At 40.5% G+C, this 18,521-nt stretch overlaps 1 long non-coding RNA gene and 1 pseudogene across 1 annotated transcript; both read right to left on the reverse strand.

Annotated features, from left to right (window-relative positions):
• Positions 1-871: 871 nt before the first annotated feature.
• LOC133378683 (5S ribosomal RNA) lies at positions 872-980 on the reverse strand (annotated as a pseudogene).
• Positions 981-12,414: 11,434 nt separating this feature from the next.
• Positions 12,415-16,649, reverse strand: LOC133378378 (uncharacterized). Its single transcript, XR_009760990.1, has 3 exons — positions 16,564-16,649; positions 15,100-15,186; positions 12,415-12,532 (listed from the first exon to the last, which is right to left on the reverse strand). It is a non-coding gene; the product is annotated as an uncharacterized LOC133378378 (long non-coding RNA).
• Positions 16,650-18,521: the final 1,872 nt, after the last annotated feature.

The raw sequence follows: 18,521 nt of genomic DNA on the forward strand, positions 1-18,521 counted from the left end.
AGAACAATAGGAAAGCCCTCCTGGAAAAGTCAAAGGCCTGTCTAGTCAAGCATCCTGTTTCCCACAGTGGGTCAATGAGAAGCTCACAAGCAGGACAAGAGATATCCTGCAGTGTTTCCCTTCAAGTGACATTCAGAGTTATGGTGCCTTTGATCCTGGGAGTGGGTCACTTTGGAAAGATTGGGGGCTTGTCTGAACTGAAGTGGAATTTTTCTTAAATGTAGCACAATGAAGCAGGGATCTCTTAAGTGAGTCAACAGTTCGTAGATTTTGAAAAAGGAGTGCAAACAGTGTGTCTGTCAAAAGTGAAACCTGTCTTCCCAAGCTTGCTATAAGAATAAAAGTTTGGGGGGGGGATGAAGAGGACTTTTGTGACTGAAAGGTCTAGCTTCTAATCATAGAGAATTATTTTGCCAGGGCTCTCCAATCACACATGAGAGAAAAAAGATGTTGAAGTAATGTACACCACCTTCTTGGCTGTTCAATGGTCTTTGATAGTTCTGCTAGTGGTGCTTGCTTAGAAAATGCTAAATGTTCAAGCCCTTCTGCTTCTGTGCTACATGCCCACATATCCACTCCTTGCTGTTAGGAAGGCGACTGAAGACGGATCAGGGATCAGTCCTGAGTCACTCTGTAGACTCAGGCGCCCCAAAGAACCCACAGCATATTTATTTATTTATTTTTATTTATTTATAAAAGTATTTATATACCACCGTCTCATAAAATATCAGGGGGTGTATAATGATAGGTATAAAATAAAACATGTTATTGTTATATGTCTTCAAGTCAATTATGACTTATGGCTACCCTATGAATCTTTTTTGGATATATTCATAGGGTTTTCATGGTGATTTACCATTGCCTTCCTCTAAGCCTGTGGCACCCAGTATTCCCATGTGGTCTCCCATCCAAGTACTAACCAGGCCTGACCCTGCTTAGCTTCTGAGATCAGGCGTGTTCAGGGTAGTATGGCCACAGGCAAAATAAAACATAAAATACCATTAAAAAGAGTAGAAAATAATCATTAATATGACTGGCTAATCCAGAATGTTTTAAACAAGTGCATAGGCCTGTCAGCATAAAAAGAGACACCTGAAAGTCAAAAGTGAGTATGCCTGCCAAATCTCTGCTGGAAGAGTGTTCCACATCCTGGGATGGGCAACACTAAATGCCCAACTTCTATTGGAGGCCAGCCAGCTGTCTGTAACACAGGGACACCTAGCAGCGCTTCCTTCATATGGCCTCAGTGATTGAGATGACATATAAAGGCTCAGGCAATCCTTGAGGTATCCTGGACCCATGTTGTTCAGAGTTCAACACAGGAGAACTGAACCTGGCCTGGTAGCATATGGACAGCCAGTGATATTTTAGTAGAAACACATGCAGTCAGCCACCTGCCCCCATCTATCCACTGCATTGTGCACTAACTGGCACTTCTGGACCAGGCCACGGGTAACCCTACATACAGCACATTGCAATCTCAAGGTTACCAGTACATGGATTACAGTGGCCAAGTTATCTCAATCCAGATATGGCCATAGCTTCGACATAGCTGGCATACCAAATGAAGCTGGTAAAAGGCACTTCTAGCCACAGAGGTCACTTGGGCCTCTAATAACAGAGATGTACCCAGGAATACCCCAAGCTATGTATATGCTCATTTAAAGGGAGTGCAATCCCATCCATAATAGGCAACTGGCCTATCGGAGAACTACCTACCCACAGAGCCTTCATCTTCCCAGGAGTCAAACTCAATTTTAAAGTGATGGCTGCACTTTTTCAAAAAAGTGAAACCAAGCTGTCTAGGGAAGCATGCGCTCAGGTGAGGAAGGGTTGGAGAAGTGGCAGGATTTTTTTGTTTTGACTGACATATTTAGGTATTTATCACAGTGAATTGTTTTCCCAGGGCACTCCAACGACAATAATTTGACGGAGGAATTAAAACACTTGTTTGCTTTTCACAAGGATCTATGCTTTCCCCCTTTCCCCTATGTAAGTCAATGGAGAGCTCTCTCTGTCTCAGGGAGAAGAGACTTTATCCCCCCAAATCCCTGGTAGGAGGTAGAAGCCCATCCCCACCAATGACCCATGGGGTGGCAAGGTCTCTGCTAGGGTGAGATGACATGTTCTTTTTCCACCACCAAGCCCATGACTCCTATTGTACCCACCTCAAAATGGTAAAGTCTGCCTTGCAGCCATCATTCTGAAATTTGGCAGGATTCATATCCTCAAAAGAGATGGCTATGCCTGCAAACTGCATCCAATTCTGTGAAAAGGAGGGAGGGGAAGAGTTATTGCCATATTGTAGATTTAGTAAACGGGAAACACAGAGCTTTATTTTGAATGGATCTAATTAGGTCCCAAATAACAAGTTGGATTAAAAAGATATGGAACAGCACTGAAACAGATCAGATAGTAGTTGAATCTTGTGACCAGTGCACCCCTATGAAAAATCTTCCTTCCTTGGAATTGACAGTTTCCTGGTTAACAACGTTTTCAGCTTGTTTTCTTCGGTATATCTGGATATGGAAGTGTCAAGAATATTGGTGCTCAGCAGCTGATGTGGCCACAGCCTCACTTATTAATGCTTTGCCACTTATCTTTTTTCCTGGCTGGCCCTTTCCAGTCCAATTTATTGTCATCTGTATATTTGGCACAGGGTGGTGACCTTTAGTCCAGCTGAATTGATTTCTCCCTTGGTATCTGCTTCTCCAACAGGCAGTTTCCGTACATTACTGTAACATGATGTTTTATGATGTTGTACTGTATATCTGTGGCTATGCTCCAATGCTCCAACCTAGTGTGCAGAAAAATCTAAGGATTAAGCTGTAAAACACATAGCTTGTCCTAAGTTTTGCAGACAGTTTTAATACTATCAGGACAGGAACAAAGGGCATCCTAAGTGGCTATTCTACCCAATCCAAATGAAGTTCTCCAGCGTCCTCTGTGACATTACAAGGAATTCCGGGACATAAGTTTCAAATCACTTCCTGCTTCTTGCCAAAATAAGTGGCAAGTGACCACTTGGGTTGTTTCTGCAGTCAGGCTAGCCATAAACATGGTTACTAATGTTTTCAAGAATAATGAAAGCCATAAACAAACTAAACAAGTGAGCTAAAATAAATTGTGCCTTTTTTCTTTGTCTTTTCTTTTGTGCTTGAGTTTTCATTGCATTGGGTATTTTAAAATAATCCTTACTTTGAATATTGTATTGCTTTGTACCCAGGGCTGGCACCTTGTACCAGACTACCCTGGGCCCACGGTGCCATAGTCCAACCCCTCCATACAAGTAGTGTGGGGCTAATAAACCCGCCCACACATCCCACCTACCTTTATTATCCCTGAATATGAGATGCTTGTGCATACCTACCAACAACCAAGATGGCAGATGGGGCATCAGCCCTTTTGTGAAGCCTTCACCCCCATCTTGGTTGATGGCAGGCATGTGTGCTGCATTCACAGGGATGAGAGAGGTAGATGGGGCATGTGTGCGAGCTTATTGAAGCCACACTGACTGTATGGGTGGGGAGGTGCCTGGCAGCTCCTGCTCCATGATCCGTGGCAGGGTCAGGAGGCACACTGCCATGGATCACAGAACAGGAGAGCTTCTACCCTCTCACCCTAAGGAGGGGCCCCTCAGGGGCCCTTCTGGGTCATGGGGGCCTTCAGCTACGGCCCAACCTGGCTGCCCCCTGGTGCCGGCCCTATTTGTACGTCAGTCAAAATTCTTATTTTCATTTTCATAGGGTGGTTGTTTTAGTAATTCCATTCTCCATCCTGCCTTTAAGCTCTTCTTACATTTGTCCTTCTAGTCCTTTGCCCCTTTTCTGTTCAATCTTTCACAAGATACACTTATGGCTGCCAACTTGGACAGCACTAAAAAGGTACTAGATAGATGCATGGAGGATAAGGCTACAAATGGCTACTGTTTTCTTAAATAAAAAAAATGGCTACTAGTCATGATAGCTATATATTATGTCTAGCATCAGAGGCAGTATGTCTCCGACTACCAGTTGCTGGGAATTACCAGTGAGGATAGTTTTATTGTGCTCACATCTTGCTTTCAGGCTTCCCATAGGCTTGGCCACTATGAGAATAAGATGCTAGATTAGATGGGCCTTTGTTCTGATCCAGCAGGATTCTTCTTAGATGCTTATATTCCAAATCTTGTCTTCTCAGGACCTATTCTCTGCTAACACAATCACTTCCCCATCCTCCTAATTCCTCATCTCCTCTAGGTACTTCAGCCATTCCTTCCACTTTCCCTACTCACAGCAGATCATGATAGGAGACTCCTGGGACTAGAAGAACAACCTGCCTGGCGCAATGATATAAATGGTCACACCATGCCCTTTGCTTGCCATGTCTGTGGGTAGGGATAGGAAAATCTGTCAATTTTGGTTTCTCTCAGTTTCTCTTTTTTTTCCAATCTTAAATTCAGTTCTCCACATTTACATATGAGTTTGTGATTTAAAAAAAAACAAAAATTCACCAGCATTTTATTGCAATTTTCTCCTAATATACAGATGTTTGTATGCAATTTTGCCTAATACACATTTTGTCTAATGATATAACCCATTTTTGTATATATTTTCACTAACATATGCATTGTTATGCACACTTTACCCTAATTTATGCATTTTGTTACTAGGCTGGAAAACTGCATTGTTACATTTGGCGATGTGTGATTTTTGAAGGATGACTGTGTATCAGTTTGTGTATTGTTTTGGAGAGTGCAGATTAGGTAGATTCTCATTAAAATGCAAATTTCTCTCTTGTCCCTACCAGTGTGATGGCAACCAGACAAGAAACTGGAAAGGCACACAGGAGGTGAAGCAGCAGAGAGGAGCTAGAAATATTTCCCAAAGTCAGCCTCAGTAAAGAGGCCAACAGAAATGTGCCTGTGGCTCAAATATAGGGGCCTTTTTCTAACCCTGGAGGGATTTCTGACATCACCTAGTATTTTTCCTTGGCTTGAGGTAGAAGAACATCAGGGCCTCTATGTGTTCGGTGCCATTAAGCACTGATTTATGAAGAAAGTTCCATTGCCTTGTTCTTCATTCTTGTGGTAACTACATTCTGATGATATTAACTACCCTGACTAAATATCACTAATCTCTAAATCCCACATGGTAATCCAACTCCAAAATAAGTGTCTATATTTTCAACCTACCTGAAACACTCCTTATACCATGCAGCAGTGTGAACTTGGTTAAATGTGTGTGTACAACTGAATGGCATATATGCCCAATGAATCGGTGTTTTCACAACTTAAAAGGACTACAAATCCCATGCTGCTGTGGAGTCTCGATTAAGCTTCCAAATACAACATACAATAAATTTAATCAGAGGTCTGGATCTTACAATTGAAATTTGTATCCTGTTTGTGGCTAAACTGAATCTTTAAAATGTTCTCAGGAGCATTTTGAATGCATACTCATCTTAACTTCCCTTTTTCTTTACTCTGCAGATATCTCTGACATTTATAAATAATGAATATCTAATAATAAATGTCCCAACACTCCAGTATGTTAGTGACTGTCTCTGTGATGTTGGCACAGGCCTACAGAATCAGACATAAAAAGAAAACACCCTGCTTGTGATTTAAATGAAATACCACCCAAAATGAAACAAATCTTCAACATAGGGAGTCTTAAAATATTTAATGTTTCAAGGGAATGTTCTCCAGATTATAAAAATATTGATCACTAAAAATGTCTTTCCACTAAACTACTGTTCTGAAGCAACAGAATTTATTTCCCCCCTTTCTATTCCCAAACCACAGTTCTTCAGAACAAAAGATTTTCTTTGCATTTTCCTTCCCTCATTGTTTTGATGTAGCATATCCTTCCTGATTATAAACTTTATGCAGAGATTGACTCAGCCAAATCTTGTGAACAGCCTCTCCATCTTGGTGTTCTCTTCCAAGGAGCAGCAATGATTAATGTTGTCTCTGGCTACCTGTCCAATAATCTAAACAGACAAAAGATGTAATAGCTACATAATATCACATTTATTAAATATTTGGGGAGATACAGCAGGAATCAGGATTTCCTTCAGCAAAGGATAAGTAGGCCATATAATGAAGTATGTAAATATGCTGCAGCTCCAATGAAAAGGTAAGTATTTTAAGGTTTTATGTTATGCAATACTCTGCACTGTTTTGTGGTGATAAGGTTTTTAAAGCACCTTTTGTAAGCTTTACTGTTCTGTTGTGGCAGCAGTATTGCTGCAGTTCTGGAACTAAACTAAAAGAAAAATGTGCACTTGAAAAGCATGCCCAGTTTACTTACCACTACTACTCTATTCATTGTCCTAGATGGTACTGGCGATGAACAAGTCCCCCCAACCAAAGAAGTAGCTTAACCCACGCTGGCCACCACCCCCAGCTGTGTTCCCTCCTGTTGCCGGACCCATGAATTATTAACTGTAAATTAAAATAATGCTACTTACTCAAAGACTACTTTAAAGGGCTTACTTCAGAGACTAGCTGGCTTAACTATATCACTGTCCTGCATGCTTACAAGGATAAGGAAAGGGGGATGTATACAAAGTCTCCACTACAAGCACTCACCTTGCTACATACCCAAGACAAGCACAATATGCAGCATTCCCCCCACAAAAAAAATTAACAATTTTTTGGAGGGAGGGGCAAAGATATCACCCTTCCACCCAAACACTGAAACACCCCATTTTGGCAAACCAGGAAACACCCCTAGCACTATTCAAACGCAGCACAGCTTTAGTTTCATCAAGTTTATTCATAAGGTTTTAGGGAACTCGAATCAGGGACTCTGGCATCAGGGTTCCAACACCGTACTCCCTTTGCCAGTATGGCAGCAATCCTCCTGATGAGGTTATTGGGCTCATTTTCCTGCAGTGCAGTGCCACCAGTTTAATGGTTAGAGAGCTCAACAGATTAGTTGGACTAGGTGATTTGAGGAACCATTTGGCTTCTGGATGGCTGTTCCAAACTTAGTTCTCAGTCTGAGCAACTTACCCTTAGGTGCACACTGGTGGTTCTGATGTCAGTGGGGCAGTGAATTTGCTCCAGGTTTAGTCCAGACTTTCAAGGAATGGTCCAAAGTACTTGGACAGCTCCTTGAAAGTTCAGACTAAAACCCAGAGTGGATTCACTGGCCCACTAACATCAGTGCCAACAGCCTCCACTGTGTGGGAGAACAGTCTTGACTCCCTCCCTGTCTTCAAGCCTACCTACCAGTCTGTCCTCCACCACACTGCTTGCCTTTAAACATGCTGAGCTCTGTTTATCATGAGCTTTCAGTTCAGATCATGCCCTGGGACCTTTGCTCCATTCACATGCAGCATGTATTCTGGGTGCATAGTATAGTTCACATGTAGCAATCAAAACTTGACACATACACCCATCTTCTGCATTGTCATCAAACTGAAAATATAAAATGCTTCACCTGCCACATGAAGAAAATGGCGCTGATTCAAGCCGTCTATGTAATCTGCTCCATTGCAATGCAGTACAACTCAAATTCATGTTTCCACTTTCTTCAATGCTCTGCAGAATTTCCTTCAAACACCTGGAGGCTGAAGCTGGCCCAATTTTTTTTTTTTTTGGTTGAGTTCTACTTTGTTTCTTTTTTAACAGCACATAATAATTGCTTCTGCAAATTTATATAAAATGATGCCACAAGAGACTGCAGTGTGAAACAAACAATCTTTAGTTAACAGTCTATGAATCTTTACTACAAACAGATCTTCTCAAAATGGCTGCTGTCCCAAGTTTCATTTCTGTGCCGGTCTTCTCCAGAATTGCTTGCCACTAAGCTCCCACTCACAGGATATGTTGGTGTGTACTATTGTTACACAAAATCATCTCAAGATGATATCCCATGGAGATCAAATCACTGCAGAAGTGAACAGTCCTCTCAGAATCAGTGTTCCAGTGGCTGAATCAGAATGTAGTCATGTGCTCTCTTCTCAGCAGTTCTCTCTCGCAGGCCCCAGGCACAGCCTCGGTGCCAAATTAACCAGCCCATTCAGTATACATAGAAAGAACTACATAGGAATCAAGGTGCAACAGTTTCAATGGAACTGAAGCACCACTTTTGCTTTCCCATTTGCCATTTGTAGAATCCTTTCTATGTGAGTAAAGAATATTGGAAATACATAGGAATCAATGTAAAAACTAAAATAAAACAAGCAGAGGTGCCCCAATCAGGAACAGGGAGTGTGGTGTAGAACTTCAGGGTCTGTAAATACACAATTATTATTTGGGAGGGACTGAATTGCTAAGCTGTAAATATTTTACACAATGGTTATTTCTCAACAAAAGCAGGACCAAAACAAAATGGCAGTGCAAACTAAAATAATGTTAAATTCAAGATTTCTGAGAAATCAAACCCAGGAAATTATTCCTGAGGCCCAGTTGAAATTCCCAAGTAAAAACTGAAAAATATCCAGGGAAGTTTTTTTTTAAATAGGAAAATAAAATATCTCCATGTCTTTAATTTAGACTGGGGTTTGGGGTGTTTGCTTCAGACGAAGCCCAAACAGAGTACCAAAGTGGCCTGAAATGATCTTTTCCAAAGAGGTTCAAAGCAAATTGGGCTGCTCCCAAAGCTTCCGACCCACTCTGGAGATTTGGAGATGCACAGACAAGTTGGGCAGCCAGTTGAGAATTTGATCTATTTGTCCCCAAGCTCTCCATAAAAGGAAAATACCAGGTTGGGGGTTGGGGGAGAGACAAGAGGTATGTAGTTTTGTGACTGACATCTCTAGCTGCCAACCAGGGAATACCTTCCAATCACAGTGCTTTCAGTAAGGATGTAGAAGGAACTTACAGAATCTTTTCCAGTGTTTTCAGTGCTTTTTGTAGCAGAGGTGGCAGAAGCAGCAGCACTCAGGACTTCAAAAAATGTCTTGACCGTTACCATGGGGCACAGCTGTCATGTGGAGGAAGCAAAATAGAAAATGTCTTCCCTCCCCCTTCCACTGATGGATGCCTTACATCAACAAAGCAATGCTCATTGGTTTCCAACCACCTCTTCTCAGCCTTTCCTCTGTAATGCAGGTATAGTAATATTAACCTACCTTACAAGATTGTTGTAATGATTACCAAGATATTAAATTTGAAATGTAATATAAATATCAAGATGATGATGGGGAAGGGCTGTAGCTCAGTGGTCTGCTTTGCATGCAGAAAGTCCCAGGTTCATTCCCTGGCATCTCAGGTATGGCTGGGGATGTCTCTTGCTGAAATCCTGAAGAGCTGCTGTCAGTCAGTGTAGACAATACTGATTTAAATAGACCAATTGTCTGACTCAGTGTAAGACAGTTTCTTGTGCTCCTATGGTATTAGACTTGGTATCCACCATACAGTTTTGTGTGTTTAAGCTTGTTGTAATCATTGGTTCTTAAATGTTCAGACTTATATGCTTTGTTTGACATCTTAGTTTCTCAAAGTAAAGTAACAAATCTCAGTTCAAATAATATGAAGCTGCTCTCCTTCCCACCACAATTTTTATTTCCCCCTACCTGCCAATATTACCTTTATGCCTGTCTTATCAGGCCTTGTGCTCCGGGCATCTAAACATCCATCTTTGCCAAGCAGCAAGAACTGAACATTTGCAATGAGTCCATGGAAATAAAGATTTCAGATACTGATGGTGAATGCCATAAGCAACTACAGAAATATAGAATCACCGCTTTGATTTTCTAGCTGGCATTGGAATGAAGATAAAAGTAAAAGTCCAGAATATTTAAACATGTATTGTAAAGTAATTATATCAGGATCCTTCAAATAAATGGAAAGCTAAAATACTTTCATCTCAAGCCAAAACTTTGTCTCATCTACTTGTTTTAAATATATTAATATTTAAATATTTAAATAGGGAACTGTGTCTGGAGTGGATCATTTGTTTATCACCTCTTGATGAAAATCCGATGCCTTGTATTTAGGAATGGCAAAGGTCATGTTTAGATTGTTAGCTAACGTGAATTTGGCAAAGCTAATTTTTTTAAGGTTGGGAACTCACATTCAGTTATTAAAAGACTGTATTCTGTGTAGATTTTCAACATGAAGAGACATCAAAATTTACATAACTGTCACTCATCCCCATGACCATTTGCTGCAGCAATCGAATATAAGAATGTAAGAAGAGCCCCGCTGGATTAGGCCAAAGTCCCATCTAGTTCAGTATCCTGTTTTCCACAGTGGCCAACCAGATGCCTATGAGAAGCCCTGAAGCAGGTCATGAAGGCAATAGCCCTCCCTGTTGTTCCTCCCCAGAAACTAGTGTTCAGAGGCATGCTGCCTCTGAATCCGGTTGTAGGATATAGCAATTATGACTACACTTACTATTTCAACACGTTGAGTATTGGGATGAGAAGTCACCACAGCAACTAGCAGTAGTAGTAGCAGTACTACCACTGCTACAACTACTAGTACAACAATGTCACATTTTGATGAAGGGTGAGTTCGAGATCTTCTAAATAAGTACACATAAAAATCAAAACAAGGGAGAATTGCATATTGGAGTAGCAGTTAAGGGGTTGCATCCAACGCAGTGCTAAGGCAATTGTTAGTCATCGAAAAGATTTCTCCTAGTATCACAGAACAATCTCCCCCTTCTTCTCCCTGTGAACTAGTTAGCGCTAGTGCAAAACGTTAGTTGAATACTGCCCAAACTATCTATTAAATTCAAATTTCTCTCAAAAACAAATAAAGAATCCTCTACATGTCTGTTGAAAGGTCCTGAGAAATATCCTGAGAAGTGGAATTGAACCATGACATAGCAAGCTGTGAGGTATTTATTTATTTATTTATTAGATTTATTAGTCGCCCATCTGGCTAGTTATCCAGCCACTCTGGGCGACGTATGGCATAAAACATACAAAGTATGTAAAACATACAAAGTAAAGTAGTATCAATAAAACATTAATAAGACAAATTCAAAAATCCATATTAGGCTAGGACAATACATTTATTAGGCTAACCATACCAAAGTAGACACAACTCCACTGAAAAAATCCAACTTTGTTTGACGTATAAAAGTGGCTAAGTGTCTAGCTTGCTTCCCACCATACTATTCCAACCTAGTTCTTTTGTCTGCATATGGTAGCATCCTGCATTAGTTTATGCATGATAAGATAGTTCATCCCTGATTCAGACCCCTTTCTTCCAATGTAGCAGGATCCAACAAGAATTTATGCATGTATAACATCCCATATACCCAACACAATCATGGATCAATGTAGCACTTTGGAACGTTTGCACAACAGTTACCAAAAGAGCAAGTTGTGTTAAGAAATTTCATATCCCAATGGCCAAAAATATATTTTTTTATGATGTGAAAGCAATGCAGGCTCTTAACAGACAACTACCTATGTAAGCATTTTCTGAGGTATAACTGATCAGCTTAGTCAAGGAATTCTGCAAATACTGTGAGCTTCTTAAATGACAAGAGCACTCACGGTTTATGAAGATTGGGAACAGCACTGTAAAGGTTTTAAAACAATTCCAAGCAATGTAGGCAATGCCAAGATCTGTACAAATATAGATCCTGATAACTTTGCTGTATGGGCTAATGAAAGAGCTGATATTTGTAGTTGGCTTTAACAAAATATTGAGGGACAAAAAGAAAACACACACATAGGCAATTCTGTGTGGCAAATATAAGAATCCTATGTCAGAAGAAGGCTTAGAATGAAGAAAACCTTCAGGGTAACTGTGTGGTGTTTTTCTAACATAAAAGCAAGTTATTTTAAATTGACTGCTTGTGAGATATGATCATCAAACGTAAGCTTTGAAAAAGCATTCTGTATTTCAAAAATCTGGGCAATCAGTGCTGCAAATAATAGAGCAGAAAGTAGCCAACTTGGTGCTCACCAGGTGTTGTGGACTTCAGCTCCCATCAGCCTGAGCCATCACGGCCACTGTTCAGGAATGATGGAAATGTAGTGTCCGCACCATGTTGGCTACCCCTGCAGTCAGGTCTGTAACTACACTGGGGCATTTGGGGACTTTCCCCCAGTACAAGACTAGTAGGCCCCAGTAAGAAGTTCATCCCCACTGAGATGGTTATAAAGTAGATGGAGGCATCCTCTGAAGTCTGGAGGCTGCTAGCATCTTGGGAGTGGTTTGGGTCCCAGCCTGTCAACTGCAATGTCACCATTAAGCTGAGACCCCTGTGCCTGGCACTTGAGGTGCCTGAAGCAACAGCCAACAACATCTTCCAGAATGCTGCTATTGGAGCAAGCTGGGCTGACGAGGAGAATGAATGGAAATTATGTTGCTTCTCTTTCTCCAGTCCCAGAGATCCTTGAGCTGCTGCTGCTGCTTTCAATTTGTATGTGATTACATGGTACTGTACATATTGACCTGGGAGTAAGCCCCACGGAACTCAAGGAAACTGGCTTCTTACTATATATGCATAGGATTACATGGTAAAGCATCAGGCTGAGGGAAAACTGGTTCTGCAAGTTTTGAGCAGATGCCTGCTGCACACAGCACTGAGTAACTGGTCCTTGTGACATCATGAAGTGATATTTCTTTTCTCTGGAACCAGAACAGAGTTTCCAAGTTTAAAAATTTAGATTTTTTGTTTGGACAGTGATTCAAATAAAGTTCTCAGAGTTTGTCATATTTGTTGTTATGGTTTTCTCTCTCCCAAGATCATACTATTCACATATATATTTTCACTCTGGATCATCACTATGAGTTGGTTACGCTTACCTGAAATTCATACTCAACATTCATCAGACTGAGGCAGTGAGACTGGTACCCACTGTTGGCACATACACAGAACTTTATTTCTTTTATCCCTCTCTTGTTGTCATTCCTGATACTTACATTGTAGTCTATCCACAATGCTGGATTTCCAGTTTAGGTCTCATCGCCCTCATGAAACGTAGCATGAATAGGAGCATGGCACAGTTGCTTTGGCAATGTGCTCCTTTCTGCTCCTGAACTACAGTTCCCAAGTGGCATTGGGAGAATGTGCATTTGCCAAAACATTACAAGCCAAATTTAGAACTCTTAAATGCTATGGAAGCTTATAATTAGTAGCTCAAATATAATTTGAGTGCAGTGAGGTTTGTGCATTAAAAAATAATTAAAAAAAAATAAAATGCAGATTTCCCCCTGAAGAATGCAGGGGAGGAGCAAAAGGGAAAAGGAACCAGCACTGGACTTCAGATGTCATTCAGATGGATTTCACATGTCATTTGAGGGATCATCCCATGGCATGAAAAAATGCACTCCTGTTTGTACGTTAAATACACATGATGCAACTATAGATTTATTGTATTTTTCTTTAAAAAACCCATAAAGTATTATAAAACAGAAAAGTAGCGTCTGTACAAACAATTGTGTCCCATGCTAAGTCACATTACTAATCTCAGAGGGGCAATAAAGCAAAAAGTAATTTAGAATTTTAGAAGGAGAAGGTATGTTGCTTTCCCAGTAAACACCAAATGTAGGCCAACTGAATAAAATGATTACAATTTTGTTGTCCTTTTACTGTTATATAATTTGTTAGTTTAGGCATTGGCACATATTTTGTTTTCCCATTCACTAGTTGAATTTTTGGCCTAACAGATTCTTGTAGCTACAATTAAGTATGATGAAAACATCACAATACTGTGTGCGGGTATATTGTTTGTGTAAATCTGCAAAAAGATTAGTGAGTCAAATGTTAATTTTATGTTAGTCTTTCTATAGTTGCATTAATTTGATTCCAAGGTTTCTGTTGCAAACCTTAAGACATGTATTGGACCTATTCACATGTGACAGTAGCCGCCATGTGATCAGCAAAGAGACTGGTGCCATTTGATAATGTGGGTTGGGGCAGTTGGTGGTGGCTGGACTAAAATCCACTCTGAGTAGCATGGCGCTGCTAACCCATCATCTCAGTCGCCATGGAGAAAGGATCTCCCCTCAAGGTCTTTCTCTCAAGATCCATTTCTTTGGACTTCTCCCATGCCCATCCTTCTTCTCACCCACATTTATTTATTTATGTATTGTCTACTGTAAATTGTAAATTGTATTGTTTTATTGATGTATTTTGTAGTATTTTGATGTGTGTAAATGTACTGCCTTCAAGTCGATTCCGACTTATGGCGACCCTATGAATAGTGTTTTCATGAGGCTGAGAGGCAGTGACTGGCCCAAGGTCACACAGTGAGCTTCATGGCTATGTGGGGATTCAAACTCTGATCTCCCAGGTTGTAGTCCAACACCTTAACCACTACAGCACACTGGCTCTGTTGATGTATTTTATTGATGTATTGATGTATTTTTTAGTTGTTTTTTTTTGTAAGCTGCCTTAAGGGCCTTTTGGCCAAAAGGTGGGGTAGAAATAAACAACAACAACAACAAATAATAATAATAATCTTTGACATTGCTGGAGTTGCCATTGGGCTTGAGGCTGGGCTCCATGCAGCTGCTGCACACGTGGCTGCAGCAAATTCTGTGATGGTAGCAGCACTTTTGGGAGCTCCAAAAAGCTATCATAGTAGCTTCATGAAGAACACTCATGTCATGACACTGGTCCACACATGTGCGGCCTCCACACATGGAGAATCCAGCCACAGTGCCATTGCCAGGCCTGTGTGCTCCCAGGACAACCACAAGGTGGAGAGCATCATCATGTACAAGCAGCACATTGTCAGATATTCAATAAACACTCTGCAGAATTTGCAAAACTTGTTACAAGCAACCAAAAGAGCATGGCTTCATTTAGTTGACACCTCAATTGCATAAACTTCTCATTTTCTGCAAGTTTATTTAAATGTTGGATTTGAGCTATATTTTATTTTAATAGCACTATATTCTGACAGTCAGCTGGTTTTAGATTGCCAATAAAATTTCTCGCAGTTGTTCATCAGGACGCTTCTCTTCAAGTTTTTGTCAACACAATAATTCTCCTCACTCTCTGACACTATAACACAAGGTATGGTAAAATAAAGGAATTAATTGTGTTCCACTGTGTCTTCCTTATCAACCATTTTGGCAATATTTCTCTTCTTCAGTGTCTTTACCAAGTTCATTATCCTTCTCCCCTGATTATTTTCCTCTCAAGGACATACTGAATGCTTTTGCTTCAAAAAATGTGGTACATTTACCTTTTGTTTCCCACTAGTGAAATTCTGTTTTCATTCCTCAGCTGCCTTTCTTTTCACTATTTTCTCCATTCAATCCACACCAGGCATCTGTGTCATTAAAACAGAAAGAGAATACCATGTAGATCCACATTTAATTGCTTAGCATATAAAAGATCATGATCTCAGATGCTTTTTTCATCTGCCCTATCAAAATATAAACAAACATATAGAAAACTCCAGAAAGAATGCCACCTCTTCATGTCTCTCTACTAACGAAACCAATTTTGTTCATATTCTTCTATGGAAAGCACTTGCTATGCCTACAAGCACAGTCAATTATTGTCTTAAATTAACACTGCAGCTTGAATGTCTGTATGAAAATATATTGCAGCCCAGTTCTTTCCATACACATAGAAAGTACTCTGGGACATACCCCTAAGGAAGCATGCACAGATTGCAAACTTAACTTCTAATTGTGTTTATAATGCAAATTCATTCCTGTCGTTTCTTTCCTGTGATTACTTTTGTTAGAAAGGGTCTGCAGGATCTTAATCACAGTTTGCCAATTTTGCTTTTCATAAATTGATTATGATTACCCTTTTGCGGCAGACATTACTGAATAATAATTCAAATTTTGGAGCAGAGAGGTGTATTAACATCAGAAACAGTAAGTCACCATATTATCAAACAGAAGTGTAGAGTTGAAAAGGGTTCACAACAAGGGTTCAATACCTCATACACGGAAGCATAATGCACCATGCCAAAACCATCTCTAATTAAAGCCTCTGACACAGCTGCATGTGTTCTTGGTTATAGCTCATGGATAGTGAGGAGAGAGCTTAATCATAAGCCTGGGTTTGAATGACATGTTATGCCAAACCTTGGCTTAGCCCAGTGTGGTATGGCAACAAGGAGGAGTAGGGAGGAGCAAAGCAGCTGTGAGCTCCTGTCTGGGAGCTCACATACTTGCACGGTCTAGCTAAGGTATGGCTTAGTGTGTAGTGTGAATGAGGGCATTGTGTGATGTATTGTACTGTATACAGTCTTGTATAAATGTACTGCCTTCAAGTCGATTCCGACTTATGGCGACCCTATGAACAGGGTTTTCACAGTAAGTGGTATTCAGAGGTGGTTTACCATTGCCTCCCCCTGAGGCTGAGAGGCAGTGACTGGCCTGAGGTCACCCAGTGAGCTTCGTGGCTGTGTGGGGATTTGAACCCTGGTCTCCCAGGTCGTAGTCCAACACCTTAACCACTACACCACACTGGCTCTCTGTATACAGTCTTAGAGAACAAACCATACTTCTACAGATGCATAGAGCAGTAAGGACGCATCTGCATGGGATTTTGTTTTCAGGGCAGAAGTGCTCTGAACTAATGAATATGTTCTTAGCCTCTACCTCTGGGCCTGGGTGAGGATTGTGGGGTCATTTTGAGTGGTACAGTTCTCATGGGGTCATGTTGCAGAAAATGCAGCATATGTTACCTTCATTTGGATGGGTCATCTTCCACACTTCTGATCATTCTTTAACAACAGAAAACCTTTGTGAGAACATGACTGCTAATTCTTAGGATGACAGAACTTTTGAAAGATGCTCTGATTCTGCCACTATGATTCAGAACCAAAATACAATAAAATAAAAATTAGATAATGCAAGTAAAAGTTTCCAATTTCCTCTACCAAGTCATAAATATAAAAATGTTAATTCAGCCTTTTTTGAAATATTGCTAATTCATACTACAAGGTTTCCAAGCATTTATTGGTTTGAACTGCATTGCATTTATGCCTTGTATCTCATTTAAACTTCATTATCTTTTTTGATGATGCAGTCATTTCCCCTTTTATTTTTGTCTTTATCTCCTTTTAGATTATGCCTATGCTTTGATTGTAACTTTTCAGAAGTGTATGCTGCTGTCCATTTATTCTGTTCACATTAATCAGAAATCCACTCCCCACTCCCCCAGTTTATGGAAGGAACACCTGGACTTGTGAGACCTATGCCTTGGCATGTCTGTTGGATCCTCCTATTTTGCAGCAAAAACAAAAATCAAAAACCTGAGGCAGGCCACTGCCATGGATAGGAAAGAGCCCTATGCTGGTATTAGTGGATATGTTTCATTCATTTAAAGTCAGATCTTAGAAGAAACAGGCTAAAACCTAAACTAGGTGAATAATCAAGAAATATGGGAAAGGCAAGTGCTATAAATTGATCTGTTGGTTGTAGTGTATGTTATGTTTTGTCATGTGGATCATGAGAAGAATGAGTTAGCAAATTGCATCTTTATTAAACTTTTAGAGGTATCCACTTGCACAACCCAATGAACTACAAAGAAACGGGATCCTTTTTCTTCATACTTCGGTTTTTCATGCCATTAACCATGTCAGTATCTGATTATTGTCTCTGAAGATCTCTTCCTGCAAACATTGCTAAGTAGCATTTCTGCATAGCCAGTCTCTCCTTTAGTATCTACAGTGTCTCAATAGCTTTGGATAACTTTGTGGTCCATTTCCATCACAGGAAACCAAGAATCCAGGCTACAAATCCCCAGACTACAAATCTTTTTTCAGTAGAAATGCCACCCCACCTGGAAAAAAATGCCTACCCAATTCTTGGACAAGGAAACTAGCATTCTACAGTGCCTCTGCCAATCCACAGAATTTCTGTTATAGTGTGGGTGTGGGGAACCTTTGACCCTCCAGATGTTGCTGAATTACAATTCCCATCAGTCCCCAAAGCATGGGCACATCTAGGTTCAACATAGCCACATCTGTAGTTCAGCAACATCTGGAGGGCCAAAGGTTCCTTACACCTGTTATAGAGATTTAGTTCCATCATGATACCATGACTCCCATTCCCAACCTACAGAGCTGGTATAAAATGATACCATAGTCAGTGGTGACAAAAGCCCTTGAGAGGTCAAGGAGTAGTATTCAAATAACTCCTGTTCAGAGTAGACCCATTGAAATTAATAAACCTACATTAGTCATATATATTAACTTCAATTGGTTTACTCTAAGTGGGATTAATATTGAATACCACACAAGGAGAATAAGCAGCAGTGATACACATCATCAATCAGGGCGAACAAACCATTTCAGTACCAAAACTAGGCCTGAAGTCAAACTGAAATGGTTCTAGGTAATCAGTTTCATTCAAATACACCTGAAGTTGCATGACTACCATCGTCTTGAGCACCTGGCCCATGCAGGAGATATTCAGAATTGGGATGTGGTTGTCACACACTTCTGAAGCTAGAAAGGGTCTTTTTTGAGGAAGGGACACACCACTGCCTCTTTGAAGGCAGTAGGTACCACCTTCTCTTGCAAAGAGGCATTTATTACTCCCTGGACCAACCTAATCAATGCTGTCTGCTAACTCTGACCAGGAAAAATGGGCAAGAGTTGAAGATACATGTGGTAGGTCAAACACCTTCAAGTGATGT

Source organism: Rhineura floridana, chromosome 2 (assembly GCF_030035675.1).
Source record: "Rhineura floridana isolate rRhiFlo1 chromosome 2, rRhiFlo1.hap2, whole genome shotgun sequence".
Lineage (NCBI taxonomy): Eukaryota > Metazoa > Chordata > Lepidosauria > Squamata > Rhineuridae > Rhineura > Rhineura floridana.